At 36.1% G+C, this 13,372-nt stretch overlaps 1 non-coding gene across 1 annotated transcript; it reads left to right on the top strand.

Annotated features, from left to right (window-relative positions):
* The first annotated feature begins 4,624 nt into the window (after positions 1-4,624).
* LOC128531899 (small nucleolar RNA U3) lies at positions 4,625-4,837 on the top strand. The gene has a single exon (XR_008361231.1). It is a non-coding gene; the product is annotated as a small nucleolar RNA U3 (small nucleolar RNA).
* Positions 4,838-13,372: the final 8,535 nt, after the last annotated feature.

Raw genomic sequence — 13,372 nt, forward strand, 5'->3', positions numbered from 1 at the left:
CTCACTCTCTGACTTTCTCACTCAAGTCTCTTTCTCCTGGCTTGCTCTTTCCTCTCCATTCTCTCTAAGCTCTGCCTGTGACTCAGTCTTTGCCTCGCTTCCTCCTTCCATCTCCTCATCTGAACTATCACCCTCCACTTGCTGTTTTTTTTAATATCATAAATATTATATAATATAATCATCCATAATTATGTGGATATCCATATTAGATCATTTTTAGTGAAATAAAAGCCCTCCAGAAAAGAAGGGAAAAGGGAAAACATGTTCCCTAAAATGGTGGACAGAGCTACAGACCCCCTTGTAACACCCTTACCCAGTTAGCTAGCAGTAAATGACCACCACTACTTGTGCAGTTCATAAAAGGACAGGTTATGTTTGTCGCGCTGTTGCACAAACAGCACGCTCATTTATTTCAATTCATTTGTTGTTATAGACTATAGTGTGCACTGTACTCCCTATTTACTGTTTTGTTGTAATCTGCACCTTCCAATTAATTTGCCTGCTTCTCCTCCAGCTCCACACCACCCAGCCTGCGGAAAATACGCGTGCACTTTGGGAGCTCGTACCCGGCTCGTAACGAGCGCGTTCTGACCTCAAGGGCGAGCATTGGTTAATGGCAGTCATGTGACTGCAAGACAGCTCTTTTTATTTAGCAAAATTGAGATTAATAGTTACATTTTATTGTTGAGGGGCTGTCACGGCGTGCGCCTGTGATGGCCGTGCACCCCAATTAATATCGCTCCTGGCTCACTCCGAAGCTTCTACTGGCGCATGAAGGAGTAGGGCTGCGGAATTAAGCATGGCTGGTGAGCTATCGCTGCTAATGATCCCGGGCTTCTCCCCGCGCTATAAAACACAGCGGGGAGTGTAGCTCGGGGGCTGGTCGATCTGTCTGACTGCTGGCAAGCTGCACTTTGCGATGCGGTGGATTATAAAAAGACAGTGGCACACGAGCGGGGCAATGTGACGCACCTCAGAAACTTTAAAAGCGGAATGCCGATCTTTGATCTCTGCGAGAGGACGGCGCAAGAACGAGCTGCGCGAGCTCCCACGGCACCTTCGCTTCCGCGTAGAGCCCACCTTCGCATACCTGCCACCGAAGTGGAAAAGGCCGCCGAGAGGACTGCGTTAGGGCCCCCGATCCCAGCCGGGAAAGCCACCCAGCCGACGGATGTCCAGGAGAGACTACCGCCTGTGGCCGCGCCCAGAGAGAGCTGGGAGGGGCCGTTTTAGGCTCGTGTTCAGCGGACGAGGTCACCGTCATTGGGAGCGTGCAGGAACGTCACCTCCACGTGCTCCAAAGCTGCCACTCTGCCTATTACCAGCCTGTGCCCGCATGCCGGCACTGCCAACCAGACCAGCACGTGCATCATCACCTTCCCTTCCCTTCCCTTCCCTTCCCCATTTTTCTAAATAAAATTACCCTTTTTCCCAGTAAGACCTCGCCTCGTGTCCGTGTTTCATGGTGTTGCCCGTGCACTTAGGGTCAAACCCGTTACAGGAGCAAAGACAGGGCTCCATAATCACATACACATTAAAAAAAAAAAAATGATCCCAAGAAAAGGGCACTTGAGGCAATTTATGTTAGGTCTTTCTGTCTTGTCTCTGCTAGCCATCTAACTAGGCCTCTTGGTTAGCTAGTTTAGTGTTTCTGTTGATTTATGTTGTAAATTTATGTCGCATGTAGCACCTTAGTCCTGGAGGAACGTTGTTTCTTTCACTATGTACTAACTGTATATGGTTAACTTGACAATAAGGCCTTGTTTACACGGGTGTTAGGTTTTTGGATAAACGAACTCGCTCTGAACGTCCTAGACGCCCGTGTGAACAAGGCCTTAAGGGGAAATACGTGAATTTTTATAATTTTTTTTTTATCCAGATATTTTACTAGAACGTATAGCACGTTTAAAGACGAACACTACAGTTACAGTTTTTCTGAATTGCTAAAACACATTTCCTTAAATATCATCTCTTTGTCTTAAAACACTAAACACAAACTTTACAATTCAAGCTACAGTCACAAAACCTTCGACCCCTTTTGCAAAACCAAACATTTGACCCAAAATATTTTTAACTTTACTCAAAATCAAGCACTACTGTCAAAAACCACACAAAACCAGTGCAATGTGCAACAATTGCACACTACATAAATAAATACAAAACACTGTGGGATAATAATAATAATAAAAATAATATTTATTTATTCTTTTATTCTTGTCTTCACATTTAAATAAAAAAGAACTGCATAAAATAAAGTGTATATTAGGGCTGCAACAACTAATCGATAAAATCGATAATTATCGATAATGAAATTCGTTGTCAACGAATGCCGTTACCGATTAGTTGGGCTGCTCACGTCACTGAGGCGCGCGACCACAAGATGCACAAATACACAGCCGCTTGCGCAGTAGAGGTTACAGAAGCGTCTGCAGGAAAAAGAGTGCGCCCCGAGTCCTCCAAGGTATGGGAGTGATTTACATTAAACGCCTCTAAGAAGACGGTAACCTGCACGCTATGCAAGACCGAGCTTTCACGGCATGTCATGCCAAACACTTAAAAAGAAAACGTGTTGGTGTTACGGATGGAGAAACGTCAGCAGGGTCGGTAAAAACTGTATCTCTCCATCGTGTAAAAGTTGAAGTGCTTTTAGTTTAAACTGTTTGCTAACTTCGGGCCTCTCGCGCTAGATCTGTTCACGTGCTACTCGCGAGCATCACATTGCGCAATCACCTCATGAGCAATAGTGATTAGTTAAATGGCGCTATTTTAGATTATCTTAAATTACACGGTGCAAATAACAGTAGAATATTACATTTAGTGATTGTTGTGGTTTTCAGCGAATGCAAATAACAGTACATTTGTGACTATTAGCTTTTTGCATTTCTACAGTTTTTTTTATAGTCCACTACAAAGTTAACTTGTAATTTACTGTGGTTTTACTTATGCATACATAGTTTTATTATACAAAATTACATTATTTTAGCTGTTTATATCTTATCAGCTGAATATATCAGTGTATTTTTTAAACTATATACTGTATATATTATACAATATATTTCATTTAAGGTTTAAAATGTCAAAATTAAAGATTATTAAACTCTATATGTGGCTTTTGCATTTTTAAAAGTTTATTTTTATACATAAATAATACCCTGTTTTTTTAATAGTTATAAGCAAAATATCAAATTAAAGAAGCGGTTAGGTTGTATCCGATTAATCGATTAATCGAAAACATAATCGCCCAACTAATCGATTATCAAAATAATCGTTAGTTGCAGCCCTAGTGTATATATATATATAGTTACATTTCCACCACGCTGGCCAGGCAGTTCAATAATGGCACGTTGACCTACAGTATGACTTCTTCTTCTCCTTTTTGCTAGATTGCATCCGGCTTCATCCACGAAGATGTATTCTTCAGGCCTAATCACTGAGTCAAGCTCAAAGATTCCCTGTACACAGTGAAAACAAACTACATTTTGTTCTGTAAATGACACAGTATGATGCATACATGTGCTGCTTCCCGGACAATACAGTACACATTCTAGTACTGAGTTTACTGTAAAAGTTTACTTACACATTGCTAAATGTGCTTTGTGTTTGAGAATGTGTTTAGAGGTGTGGTAAATGGGAGATTCTGGTAAAAAAGTTTTGGTAGTTTACAGTTTAGTTTTTACAATGGGATTTAGTGTTTTAGCAATTCAGAAAAACTGTAAAATAGAAATGTCCCGTTCATTAAAACCTGGAAAGATAGTGGTAAACCATCATCTTCAAGGAGGAAATGTGGTTGTAATTCTTTTTGAATGACTATAATCAGAGACCACGTCAACATTTGATAAAATCAAATTTTGAAAAAAAAATAAAAATAAAACAGCAGTAGAATTCATGGACATGTTTAATAATGACAGTAATTGTTTGTTTTCTTTGTTTGTTTCTTTGTTAAGTTATGTTTTTCTATGAAATTTGCACCTTTTAGCAATTAATTAATACATGCATTGCTTCATTTACATGTTTCATTTAATGGAATTTTAATTAATATCTCTTTTTTGTGTGCACAGACGCAACAGCGATTCATTCCTGAATAGGAATGAAGATGACAAGAAGGAGAGAAAAAAAACACAAGCTAATCACAAGTATTAGTCACATAGTGCTGGTTTATTACTCGGAATGCTAACAAGTCAAGTCATATAGCAATATATCTAGCTGCAAAACGAACACAGGTTTTATAACTGAATATTTTGTTTGGGGGAAAGTAAATAAAAAAGCAGATATAAAAAAATATCTTAAACGTAAACTTCACTTTACTTTATCACTGTCCCCATCTAGCGTCTAATGGAGGTATTGCACGATCCAGTGTCTGTGGGACCAACGACGATGCGGAAGTAACTCATGCTTGGCGGCGCAAAGCATGATGGGGATATTTATTTATTCGTATAAAAAGCATTTTACCGCTTTAACTAGAAATAAATTTTTTAGTACTTCTTGTTTAAGGAGAAGTCTGTGTAGATTCCTGTCCACTTTTGTATAATATGTTTTTTTTTTTTTTTTTTTTTTTTTTAAACCTACCATCTTTAGGAACTGTGTGGTATGTGAAGTGTCCGGTTGTTTGAAGAGGTGTGGAGTTAAGACTATACTTTCAGGGATCATTTTTATAGTTTCTAACTAGGAAATGTGATTGGAAAGTGATACGTCTCTCTAATCACGATGACGAGTCACGATGTGTTTTTCTGAGCGTGAATCGGATTATAGTTAACACTTCATGTGTGGATTGTAGTCATTGATGAACGTTCTTCGTTTCTTATGAGACGTTAGAGGAAATACACATGTTCAGAGTGATTAAATCAGTTATAAGTGAAAAATAGAACTTACTTGAAGCTGATTTTTGAAAGCAGTTTTTAATTTACTTAAGTTTGTGTTATATGTTAGCATATGCAGTGATTTAAAGTTATGATTGGTGTTCAAAGGTATGATTGGGCTAGAATTATGTTAATTAGTTCATAATTGTAGAAAGGTAAAGTTTTGGTTTTTCTGGATTGCATTTACAGAAGATCAGTTAATGAATGAGCTTTCGCTTTTGTGTGTGCGCACTCATCTTTCCTAAACACTACCCAAGGAGGCTTAGGGCATAAGGCAGGGTGCTAAGTTTGAATCATTTTAGTGACTCGGTTCTTTGAATCTCGTTCATCAAAATGAACGAATCTTTTTTTTTTTTTAATCCTTTAGTTCATTTCGTTCTTTTGATCCGACATAAAATGCTGCGTTTTCAATACAAATGCCCTCACATACACAAATTTTGGCTATAGCTCCAGTTATGAAAATAGTACAATGCCGCTAACCACAAATTATAGTAAACAGAATGAGTAACTCACTATTTGATTTGATCATATATTGCAGTCGGAGTCGACTGCATTGCATAGCGTCTGTGGGAGTCACGTGACAAAGGAACGACTTGAAGACTCATAGCTGAGAATCGTTTAATTCTGTTTCCTGTATATAACATACGGAGGGTTTGCGATGCTTTGCGCATGCGCGCCCAATAAAAAACGAACAAATCACTCTCCGAGACTACTCGTTCATCTGAGTAATGTTAAAGATTCGTTCAAAAATAACGAATCGTTCATGAACAGCCCATCACTACACTAGATATTGTCTATAAAAGTAGAACCCAGATATTATACTTTGCTCAAAACCTTATTCACACACCTGCAATGTTTTAAGTAACATCTCATACAGAGTGTTCACATCAGTGTGAACTGGGGAGAGGACCTGTATGGCAGCTAATGGACAACATCATATACATACAGCATAATACATTCTAATTGTTTTTTAAGTGATCATTTATACACATTAATGGTGAAAATGCTTTGTCTTTAATCTTCATAAAAGCTGCCACTGAACTGAGTGATGTGACTTATGCTGATATTGAACTAAAAAATCTTAAGAAATCAAAGAAAAAACAGATGTTCTTTTACTTTATGCAGTACAAAATGTCAACTATTTTAGATTTAATTAAGTTCTTTAAACTTTTTGATGATTTGCCAGATATTTAACTTAAAGCCAAGTGCCTCTAGAGACAGCTGATTGGCCGAGCTCTCTCAGGGGAGAGATGAGAGGTACTTAGTGCTCCCACATTAATCACAGCTCTACAGCCAATCAGGGGCATCTGTGAGCTCCCGCAAGCGGAAGGAGCGAATAGCGCTGTCCTCCGAGTGTGTTACGCCACTCCCAACAGTGATAGTCTTCGGCCCTCCCGACTGAGGAGTAGTAGCTTAATGTGGGAGCTACTACTGTAGTGACGGGGAGGAATTGGACATGACTAAAATAGGGAGAAAATTGGGGGACCTCCCGCCCCCCAAAAAAATGCAAGTATTCAGTAACTGCCATGAATCATTCAGTATCTAAAGTGAAAATTATCTAAGTTAATATGGATATATAAATGGTTTGTAGTTATGATAGTTTAATCGGTTGTAGATTGGTACATTAATGTTAATGAATATTAAATGAGTGACTGTTACCCACTAGGAAAGAGCAGTGAGAAAGATGACACTCTGTACTCAGAACTAAAGCAGAACACAGATAAAGGTAAGATGAGATAATGAGAATAGTGCTTATGAAAACAGATACACTATATTTACAGTACAATATGTTTAGGGCAAATGCTATTTTAAAGACTTATACATGTACATCTGGACTTGACCTTAATCCTATATCTTTTAAACTGCAGCAAATGTTTGTATTATATAACATAAAAGGGAATGGTTGATAGAAGTGGTAGACTTTGGGATGACCTGTTCAACAGCTAGACTACAACAGAGGGAAATTCTAAATTTTCACCAAAAATTTGATGGATTGACATCTAATCCAGCTAACTTTAAAAAAAAAAAACTCTATTATTATAATATATATTTTTTTGTATGTGACTTATTTTAATGTTAAGTTGGCCATGTCACAACATATTGAAATGATATTATGCTACATTTAGGTAGCTAGGCTATTCACTCACACATCATATAGTGTCCTTAAAAGAAATAACAAAATAGCTAATGTTATTCTAAATGGCTAATCTCACACATCCTCAGGAATGAGTACAAACTGAAACTAGCAGCAGTGTGAGGTTAATATATGGAGTAATATCCCGGACATTATTCAAAAGGAATTGCAAATTACATTTACATTTGCGTTTCCCATATGTGGACGCACAAAGTGTGCCATAATTCAAATGCAATTGCAAACTTTGCATTACCGTTTGCTTTTTCACCTTCGCGAAAGCCCACTGACAATCTTTCAAATGAAAAAGAAAAGTACATTTGCATTCGCATTTCTCATGTCTTACAAGTCATGAGCCTGTCATATTTAAATAACAAAATCAATTACCACTTTTGCTTTTTCACTTTTTCTGCCTCGCGCGTGAAGCCGGCCAATACTCGAACGCAATTGCTAATCTATTTGAAATTGCATTTCCAACGTGTTACATGGAAACCTGTCAATCAGCATCAGGGGTGGGTCTATACTGTGGTGCGGGATTGTACAGGGAGTGACATCACTCGCAGTTGCCGGCCAAGAGGGGGACATTTTTTTAATAAAATAGCAGCACGGCCGCCAAATTCCTTATTGAAATTAAAGCCACACGAAATATCCATAATGACACTCTCTCTCTCTCTCTCTCTCTCTCTATTATATATATATAATATTGTTTTGAAGGCATTTAAATTATGACAGAACAAATATGAAGTTATGCAGTCAACAAAAATTGGCTAGATTTCCCAGAATGTTTCATATTTTCAATTTTTTAAACAATTTTACTGTTGTTGCTTTGAAGGGCTATTGACTCTGTAATTATCCCTTCTTCTGCACTAGAAGGCTGATTGTATAAAGCCCACTAAAAAGGTAAGAAATGTCATTAACTCCTGACAAGGCACAACTGTTAATTGAAATTCGTATTCTGGGTTGTTTAACACTTTTTTGGTTATTACATAATTGTGTACATGCTCTCAGTATGGATGTCTTCAGTATTAAAGGACAACGTTAAAAATAATAAAAATAAAGTTAAAACAGTGAAGGAGATGGTGTATCCAAACATTTGACTGGTAGCTGTTTTCTTAAGTTATGGTAGAACAATTGCAATCATGCATTGACGAGGATATAAAACCGTGAACTATATGAGCTAAAAAGGATTAATGTAATTCCCCATATAAAGTGACTAATAACAGTTAACTTGAAGTTCATGTCAGGTCTGGTTTTGTGTATTAAACTAATACTGATGAGAAATAAAGTTGATAAAAGACTCACTGTGCACTGTGATGTTGGGAGAATTACTGCGTCCTCCAGATTCAGACTGACACCAGTAAACTCCAGTGTGTGATGTAGAGAGGGAGCTGATGTTACATGTAGATCCTGAAACTGATGAACAATTACACTGTCTCACTGTGTGTGTATCGTCTCACTGTCCATCCAGTAGAGTCTCTCTGGTCCTCACAGCTCAGTGAGAGAGAGTCAGCGGTAAAGTGTTGAGTTTTGCTGGGACTGATAATCAGAGACACTGGAGGAGATTCAGCTGTTAATAATTAATATATTTACATTTGTCAATATTACTTTACTATTTGTACAAATCGAGAAAGAAAATAAAAGGTTTGCAGTAGAAACTATTTATAAGGAGCCTAATATTTTATTAATGATGCTAATAAATCCTGATTAAAATAAAATGCATCGTGTACAGCATAGTGCAAAAGTCTAAGGCAACCTGTGTTTATTTATTACAAACTGTTATATATATATAGTAATAATAATAATAATAATAATATATATAATTATAATAATAATAATATATATATATATATATATATATATGTATATATATATATATATATATATATATATATATATATATATATATATCATTCCTAAGTTTCAAACATCAATATTTTACCACACAATGTTGCAGTACACGTTACAGAAAAATATTTATATTTTAAAAAGAACCAGTTTTAAAACAAAGAACAAAACAAAATGGAAGATGCTGGGTTTTGCATAAAAAAGAAGCAGGTGAAAGAGAGGAACTGTGAGTAGTTCTGTGGGATGCTCAATAAAACTTAGTCACTTATTTCCTTAATAAATTACACAAATTGTACCTGAGTGTAAAGCGTCCTCGAATTGTTGTCACAGCAAGTCATACTGACTTTGTTTCAATATAAACTGTTAGTTTAGTTGTTTTTTAACACATCATCACTCTACAGCATTTGTTTGCATGTTTGGAAGACTTTCTGTCAAACAATGCATTTTCAATCTAAAAGAGAGGGGGATATAAACCTTTGATAATCCATTCAGTAGGTAAATATTAGCCATTTGAACACTGTTTGTTTCTCTAATGTTGGAATAATATAATAATAAATATATTATTTCTGCGCGTATTTAAAAAGATGGGATATCTACCCTAAAGTCAAATTTAGAGGATTTCTTTTCTACTCAGTATAAATATTCAAACGTCTCCCTCTTTACTGAAACACACTCAAGCCATGAGACTGAAGAAAGTTTATTTGTTCTCTCAACCTTCATAAATACAATTTCCTGTGTGTTACTACCAAACACTACCAAATTTGTTTTGCTCAGTGCAGTCACATACTCACCAGTAACATTTACCCAGAGTGCATCACTGTAGTGTGTGTACTGACCTCCATCCGGGACTCTAACTGATCTGTTAAAGTAGTGAAATGTTTCAGTTTCATTACACTTTGTGTCTTTAATCCAGTAAATCTTCCATCCAGTAGACTGCAGCTTCAGTGTACAGTACAGAGTCACTGAGTTTCCTGCCAATGCAGCTCCTTCAAGGTCTGGTGCGAGCTCGGGTTTAGGTTTCTTTGTTACAAATAAGACACACAGGTCAGGAGAACTGCACTAATCAGCTCTATAAATGGAATAAAATGTGTGATGATCTTAAGTTTGTCCAAAATAATAAACCTACATCTACACTTCCATTCAAAAGTTTTAGAACACTTTCTAACTCCATGATCGTTCCTGATTTGTATTTCTTTCTACATTGTAAAGGAATGCTGAAGGCGTCCAAAAAATGCATTAATCTCCTTTGAACAGTTGATATTGAGATGTTTCTGCTACTTATGCTCTGTAAAGACTTCATAACGCCTCTAATCTGAGGTGCTGTTAATTGGTCATTTTTCAGGCTGATAACTCTAAATGAACTTCTCGTCTGCGGCAGAGGTAGGTTTTGGTCTCGCCCTCCTGGGACGGCCTTCATGAGAGCCAGTTTCATTATGGTGCTTGACGGATTTTGCAAATGCACTTGACAATACTGTTCTTGCAAGAACTATTACAGAAAGGCTGACCTCTGTGTCTTAAAATAACAACTAACTGTTGTTTTTGTTGTTGTTATGTAATTACCTAATTCCATATGTGTTATTTTATAGTTTTGAAATCCCCAGTATTGTTGTAGAATGTAAAAAATAAATCACTAAACAAAAAAAAAAAACAAAAAAAAAGAAATTTGCAAGTGTTCTAAAACTTTTGAACGGTAGTGTATATTATGATATCAAAGTACTTGATTAGATTAGATTTAGTGATACCACACAAAGTGATCAAAAACTAATTTGATGTGTAGTTTTGATTGACTTTATGGCAAGCTCGTCACATAATTACACTGAGCTAACTATGGTTAGCTCAGCTTTAGGATTTCATTTTCTTAAATACACTATTAGAATGTGCAGTAGACTTTACTGCACTAATCACTTCTAAAATAAAACACTATTAAAAGTAAACAGAAAAAAATTATAAAGTTTCTATAATAAACATTAATAAAACTGGATAATGTTGCCACGTCAAAGAAATCAGAAGTTAGGGGAGTTAGAGGCTTGAAGATAAAAAAGTGAAAATTAAAAGTATACAGAAACAAACTATGAAGTTTCTGCTATACTTTCTGTATTATAAAAACAGTAATAACAAACTGTCACTCACCTGTTACAGATGTACGCACAGGTGTATAAGTCTCTGTCTAAAAATAAAAGCACATATGTATGAATTTATTCCAAACAGCATTATTTAAACATGTAGTTACACAATAAAATGTTAAACAGTGTATCTGCTCATGTGTAAATAATTATATTCTGTCAGAGGTGGACTGAGTCATTTTAACAATCACTACTAATTTAGTAAATGTAGCTCACAATGTGAAACACTGACTCATCACTGACTAATATTTATCAACTTCCTGTTCTGTAAATGGAGATCTTTTTCATTATTGAATCATGTCTGAGTTACAGTGTTACACTATTTTTCTTAAGGAATACTAAGTGTCAGCAAGGGTACAAGAAACTAAAGGAAAAAGATGCTACGTAATGCAAATACAAATGTTGTAATTTTATTGCTTTTTTAATAGATTAATGTTTTAGATTTAAGTTGATTCAAGTTTAGTAATGGAAATAAAAATAATAATTAATAAAAGAAAATAATAATTCTGATACACATCCTTAATTATTACTTCACCGCATTTCTCTCTTGGTTACTTGATGTCACATGCCTTAAATTACCTGACTACACAATCACCTGATTTAAGAAATTAATAGATTCATAGTTGAGCCAGCAATGTACCTTCACTAAGATGCAATCACACAATTATATAAAATCCTCATCCTTCTACCTGCCTCCACCCGCCATACTGACTCTATCGTTTTGGACTCGTTTTGGTAAGTGTTTTTTTCCTAATAAATTATGTTTTGGTTGACTTGGAGGTTATTTTAAACAGTTAGAGTTACATGGAAGAGGCTGGTGTGTTTTCACTTAATGTTACTGTATATTAAGGCAATCTAACATTAGCCAAAATTAGGCTTGATCTTACCCAAATCTCCAGCCTGTGCTTCTGAAGAATTAGCGTTAATATTACTTTTTGATTAATGTTTTATCTCTTGTAACTGTCTGGATAAAATGTCATAAAAGGTAATCTTTCCATGGTTTTTCACTGGTCATTTTTGAAAATCAATGAAAGCATCACCAGCGGTCAGCTATGACTTAATGTTATGTTTTCAATGTTTGTATGAAAACTTTGCAGACATTAATACAGACAGACAGTGGCTAATGCTAACATCAGGTTCTGTGGTAAACATTAGCACAGGCAGTTTATAACCATTATCCAGTTAACGCTGACAATGACCGCTGGTGTTTTGAAATTGAACATCTATGAATGGCACACTTCAGTTCTGCTCATAGTTTATATTCATACAAAGCTGCCAACTCTTACACATAGCGTGTGAGACACACGCAATCACTCACCTTCACACACACACACAATCCCCACATATCCTATTTCTTACACTTTCATATTCAAAACAATGTCAAACTGTCTGTGGAAGATGCAAGGCCAAAAGCATAAAATCATACAGCTCCAGCTTCCTTCTGATAAGTCAGCTATAAACTGCTTTTATTTTGAGGGCAAATCACTTCATTACATACAGTAGGCATATTGTGGCCAGAGCACACTTTTCATAACACTTACCTTCACTAAGCAGACAGTACATCATTGCAGTCTAACTAAGAAAGGTGACTGACCCAAAGTTAAGTAACACCCTGATGAAGTACAGACTCAGTGAGCACCCTCTGACTGTAGATAAGAGACTGTGCCAGCGGAGCACACTCAATAAAATAAAGCATTAAAAATATTATTATATACAAATATTAAATATAAATAATAAAGCACCTTGAGAGAGCGAGAGAGGGAGAGAGAATTACAATCATACTGTACATGCAGCAGAATTTCATTTTATATTTGCTTACCTTATTTTTCCCTTTTCTTTAATTTTCCTCTTATTTTGTATCAATAATGATTCTTCTTGAACAATACTTTTGTTTATTATTATTATTATTATTATTACTTTTGCATTTCTTTTTTCCAGTAGTTTATTTTTAGCAGCACTTTATTTTGACTGCATTGTTACTGTAATAACAATACCGTATTGTTACTGTAGCTCAGTGGTTAAGGCATTGGACTACGGTTCGGAAGATCCCAGGTTCAAACCCCACAACCACCAAGTTGCCACTGTTAGGCCCTTGAGTAAGGCCCTTAACCCTCAACTGCTCAGATGTGTAATGAGAAAAAAATGTAAGTCGCTCTGGATAAGAGCGTCTGCCAAATGCCTAAATGTAATTGTGTCAATTTTATTTATTTATTTTTTAATTCAGTTTATTTTTGTTCTAATTTTGTAAATTGATTCTGAGCTTTGGCAATATGAGTGTATGCAAGAGCCATCATACCGTACATTCTCCTTGTTCCACGGCATGGCATGACTGCTGCAATTAATGTAATAATTGCAATATTGTAATATGGTTTTGTGGATTTTCTCTTAATCAGGTGTGTTTGCCCCTGACTCTTCTC

Source organism: Clarias gariepinus, chromosome 1 (assembly GCF_024256425.1).
Source record: "Clarias gariepinus isolate MV-2021 ecotype Netherlands chromosome 1, CGAR_prim_01v2, whole genome shotgun sequence".
NCBI classification, from domain to species: domain Eukaryota; kingdom Metazoa; phylum Chordata; class Actinopteri; order Siluriformes; family Clariidae; genus Clarias; species Clarias gariepinus.